Source organism: Adiantum capillus-veneris, chromosome 20, assembly GCF_014529385.1.
Source record: "Adiantum capillus-veneris isolate H3 chromosome 20, ASM1452938v2, whole genome shotgun sequence".
In the NCBI taxonomy this organism is placed as follows: Eukaryota; Viridiplantae; Streptophyta; class Polypodiopsida; order Polypodiales; family Pteridaceae; genus Adiantum; species Adiantum capillus-veneris.
In genome coordinates, this window is record NC_140950.1 from 101,011,697 (window position 1) to 101,017,317 (window position 5,621).

The 5,621-nt window shown below is 43.7% G+C and overlaps 1 pseudogene; it reads left to right on the plus strand.

Moving 5' to 3' along the window:
- The first annotated feature begins 4,449 nt into the window (after window positions 1-4,449).
- LOC147432996 (uncharacterized) lies at window positions 4,450-5,248 on the plus strand (annotated as a pseudogene).
- Window positions 5,249-5,621: the final 373 nt, after the last annotated feature.

Sequence of the window (5,621 nt, forward strand, 5' to 3'; positions counted from 1 at the left end):
TTAGTGCCTCGCAAGACATCTATGCCATGCTGCACATCACGTGTAGGGGTAAACCCGGTGGTAAATCACTTGAGAACACATCACTATACTCCGTGAGTAAGTGAGTCAGCTTTTGCCATGCAAAAGGAGAAAGTAAACTAGAGTTATGCTGGGATGGAGAATCTTGTAATTCCTGTAATGTTTGTTTTACAACAGTTGCACGTTGCTCTATAGAATTAAAGTTGAGAGCACTTTGCTCGTTAGATTTGTTAACAATTTGTTTCTCAGTAAAATTCATTGCACTTTGCATACCATTACTAGAATTCATTGCACTTTGCATACCATTATTAGAATGCATTGCACTTTGCATACCCTTACTAGAATTCACCGCACTTTGCTCTTGATAATTCACAAGACTTGGAGACAAGTAGTAACACAAAAAGACTTCATCTATTAAATTTGCTTTCTACAAAATAGAAAGCTCGGCTGTACATATAAGAGGTGCAGATGGTATATTTTTCTCACCAAGCAAAAGAACATGTTTACCATTGGCCCTAAACCATGCAACCACTCCCGTCCTAAAACTACATCAGCACGGTCTATGTTCATAACTTGGAAGTCAAGAGTCATCGTATGATCTTGAAAAATAAGCTCAACCCCTTGAACTACCGTGTCCCATACTTCTTTATCATTCCCAGACATCTGCTCCACCACATACTTGTGAGAGTAGGGAGTCTGTGTAAGCTTCAATTTCTTGACTAGCTTATAGTTCAAGAAGTTATGAGTTGCACCATCATCCACTAAAATACGAACACGTTGTCCGTTAATAGTGCCATGCATGCGAATCAAATCATGGGGGCCAAAGGTGGGCTGGCACATTGAAGCAGGCACACAACACTTCTGCTTTTCTTCCATATGAAGAACCTCTACAACACAATATTTAGGAGATGAATCTAATGTGAGGTGTTGCACCATGTGCATGGCCTTTTCTTTTCCTTGCAAAAGAGGACAATCTTTCTTGTTATGTTGGTCCGAAATACATCTAAAACGCAAATTGTGTTTCTTTGCACGCTCAAAATCAGTAGTGCTGAGAGACCCACGCGGAGTATCTCGTGATTGCTTAGGCTTCTTAGCCTCTTGTGGGCGTAGAGAGGTAGATTGTCTCTTGTTCCTCTTGGAACATGTGGGAGATCTACCTCGCCATTGGCTCTTAGCCACATTGCTTTTAGCAAAAGTATTCTTAGAGTAAGGAACATTTCCTTTTCTCCCTTGGTCATCATCATATCTTTGTGCATGACTAATGGCTTCTTCCAAAGTTTTTGGATGTTGGGTCTTGACATGAAGAGGATAGTCTTTGTCAAGACCCCTATTAAAACCCCATATCTTTTGGAATTCATCTAGACCTTCTAGTTTTAATATGATTTCCCGATACTTTGAAAGGTAAGGTGTGAGAGAGAGGCCAGACATGTGGCATGCATCCCATGCTAACCAATTCTTATCTTCTTCATTGGAGTCCTAAAACTCTTCAGAAAAAGAATCTTGAAACGTAGCCCAAGACGGAGGACGACCATCTATTGGAAATGTCATGCACCACTTATAGGCCTTGCCTTTAAGAGATAGACTTGTTTCCACAGCCGTCTTTATATCCGGGGTGTGTCTCAATCTATGAATATCACCTCATTTGTGTAAGAACGTATTGACCGCATCCTTGTTGCGATCACGCTCTTCCCCGTGAAACTCAAGAATGGTGATATTCTTAAGTAATGCATTGCTACCTTCTGCATCTTCTGTAGCACTTGTCTCTTGGACTCCTTGAGTCGTGCAAGCTTGGTTCCCTTGAATCGTGCCACTTGTGTCTCCTTGAGTTGTCTGTGAATTCATAAATTTTACAAGTAACTCTGTAAGATTGGTAACATTTGCATTGAGTGCAGAGAGGTTTCTTTCAAGTACGCTTTGGCGATGTTCCAAAGTCTTGAAAGAAGCCATATCTACAAGCCCATGATCTCCTAGATCATCATCATCATGCATATTAGTGTCAGCAGCACCCGTGGTGCCCTGATTTTGATCTACGTGCTCAAAATCAAACGTGTGTGTAGGTGGGATATCCTCAGTGGCCATGGTAAACACACACTAATGCAAAGAGAGAAAAAGAAATGAAAACTTGTACCTTGATAAATTGAAGTCTTTGTGTTTTGTATGCTCCGCGATTTGCATTGCATGCGAACCTGGCCTTGCGGGAAGTTGAGCGCTTCACTTGTCGTTCCTTGTAAGAACACCATTGATGATTCTTCAAAAAAACTCTTCGTTTTTGTGAAGGCTTTTCTTCACTTTGAAGCTCCCTGCTTGAGGAAAAAAGAATTTTTGAAGGAATACTTGCCTTCCTCTAAGAAGTGAAAAGGAAGGGTAAAGCTACTTCCTTGAAGTTTGAAGCTTTTCCTTTCCTTCTAGTTTTCCTTTCAACACAAGTAGACTATCTTTCCTTGTTATACACAATAAGGGCCAATAGCTTGATGGTAAAGTATTGTCCTCTTACCTTCATGGGGTGGCTTCAACCCTCCTTCATGCAAGGGTTAAGTGGACCTTCCTATGCGTGCAACCAACGGCGTCAACAGAAGCCGTTGAGTAGTCAGTCGAGTTTGCCTTGGTCACCCATTGTGGAGGTGCTGCGATTGATTGTCTCTATCTGTCCACACGTTGCTCGCATAGGAAACTGCGTCTGTCTTCTTTTTGCTGCACAGCGGAGACGTCGCTGTCTGCGAATCGTGGGGGAGAAGCAGGGCGTCGCACCCACATGCAAGCCACTTTTAGCCTCCTCCCAAAAATAGCTTGGATACCAGTGAAAGGGCAGTGGTAATGTGTGTGCTAGTCTCCACCCAACCGTGCTATCTTATAGCCTCCCCCTAGCGTACACACTGTCCGTCCGTGCCGGTGACCTTGCCCATAGGACCCATGTCCTTACACCGTCAAGGGGATGGCACGTAACGAGACAAAGGAGATCTAGTTGAAGGGCTGGTGTGCAGGTCAAAGAAGGCGTCGCCCACATGCTTAAGGGGACTCAGACTGCAGGTTTCAAAGGTATAAGGAGGGGCAGAGGTTGCATAAATAGATGATGGCTTAAGATGGCCGTCGCATGAAGGGATGGACAACCTGAAAAGATAGCAACATTGCACATAAAGAAGGGAGAGTTAGCTAGGGCTGAAGCTACAATGAGAAGTGGCTGCCAAACGTCAAGGAGAGAGGACCGCCAAAGCAAATAGGAGTGCAAGTAATAGAATAATCTGGAGTAAAAGCATGATTCTTTTTTGAAGACCAACAAAATGAGAGGAAATTAAAGCTCCACCATTGTACTCCTATTAGACCATGATATTTGTCCATTGTTCTCAGATATATGTCAATTTTCTCTGTGTTTTTGTGTCATACTATGCGTAAAAACCATATGTGTGTCTCTGGTATGTGTAAAGTAAGTGGTTGCTCCCTCTATGGGTGTGGTGGATGTCAATGATTTGGATAGAGGTCTGAGTATTGGCCATTCTTGAGGTGCTTATATGTGAAAATGCAGCGCAAGGGCTATAGATGAGGGTCAAGATTACTTGCTTTGGGGCGGGGAGTTTGCAAACAGGGTGGTTGGGTACGGGGAGAGGCAACAGTTGTTTCCAGATTGTGTATCAAGATGTGTGGTTGCTAGGGGATAGGGGTGTTGTGGAGTCACTGAGCTATAGAGAGGCATTCAGATTGTGTGCTGGTGGTTTTCTCATTTCCCCCTTTCCATCTTGTGGTGCCCCCACTGAGGATCACACCGATCGCTCAAGTGATGGCATGGTGCAATAACACGGTGCTAGATTGTGAGTTAGTTTTATCAGGTGAGCAAGATGCTGAAGATTGGATGTCAGATGTGGATCTTTGGATGTTGTCGATGCGGATGGTGATCGACGAAGCCAAGTCAAGGGATGTGCCGCTGGTGATCCTTTTTTGAAGACCAACAAAATGAGAGGAAATTAAAGCTCCACCACTGTACTCTTGTTAGACCATGATATTTGTCCATTGTTCTCAGATATATGTCAATTTTCTCTGTGTTTTTGTGTCATACTATGTGTAAAAACCATATGTGTGTCTCTGGTATGTGTAAAGTAAGTGGCTGCTCCCTCTATGGGTGTGGTGGATGTCAATGATTTGGATAGAGGTCTGAGTATTGGCCATTCTTGAGGTGCTTATATGTGAAAATGCAGCGCAAGGGCTATAGATGAGGGTCAAGATTACTTGCTTTGGGGCGGGGAGTTTGCAAACAGGGTTGGTTGGGTACGGGTAGAGGCAACAGTTGTTTCCAGATTGTGTATCAAGATGTGTGGTTGCTAGGGGATAAGGGTGTTGTGGAGTCACTGAGCTATAGAGAGGTATTCAGATTGTGTGCTGGTGGTTTTCTCATTTCCCCCTTTCCATCTTGTGGTGCCCCCATTGAGGATCACACTGATCGCTCAAGTGATGGCATGGTGCAATAACACGGTGCTAGATTGTGAGTTATTGTTATCAGGTGAGCAAGATGCTGAAGATTGGATGTCAGATGTGGATCTTTGGATGTTGTCGATGCGGATGGTGATCGACGAAGCCAAGTCAAGGGATGTGCCGCTGGTGATGCGAGGGAAGGCCAAAGCTTGGTTCGAGGAGTTGGAAGTTCCCGATTGTCGACAGTCATGGAAGCTGGTTCGAGCACGGTTTATCCAAGACTTCAAGCAGAGAATTTCGCCTGCAGAATTGGACGTGAAATTGAAGGTTTTGAAGCAAGATGTAATTGGTGAGTTTGCAATTTTTTTAAAGCAATTTGAAGATATTTGGCAGCAATTAGAAGCTGCTACCCAGTCCCGAGGCAACGACTACTTCAAATTAGAGAGATTTTTGGAGTACTTACATCCCAAGATTCGAGAGAAGGTGGAGTTTGCTGGTGCAGAGGCCTAATGAGGATGCATTGTACGTCGCCAAAGTGAAGAGTAGAAAGACGAAGAAGAAGATGGAGATGGGTTTGCTCATGCCTAGTGATTATGAAGTTGTTTCGACAACCCTGCAACAAGCAGTATAGGTAAAAACAATTCACAGTTGCCAACATGCAGCGGTTGCAAGTTCTCCATGGGTAAGCTCTATTCCATATCGTGTTTCATTGGTGCCCCCCATGTGTTATACATACATGTCTTCAAAGGAGGATCTCATCAATGAGGATGAAGGATGCATAAACAAGGATATGCATGAAGAAGAGACAGAAGATGTTGTTGGTTCTTAGGTGTCAGTAGGGGTAAAGATCAACAAGTGATAGAGGAGATCAAGCTGACTATGCAAGTGTCAGAGGCTCCAATTGTAAAGGCAGATACAAAACTGAAATTTGCTCAAGTAGTCGAGGCGAAAAAAAAATGATGTCTAAGACCAAGGAGTTGGGCAACCATCTCTTATGCCTTGGGATGGTGAGGCTCTGCCAACTAGAGAGGTAAGCTCTAAGGACGACGTTGATTGGGGGTTTGACGAGCCAATGGTTAGTATAGATGAGGAATCGCATGTGCTTGTTGCTAAAGCTATGGCCAGGATGAAGATTAAGCAAGACCTTGTACCTCCTCCAGTGTCAAAAGAAGAAGCACATGTGATTTTTCTTGGGCCTTTGT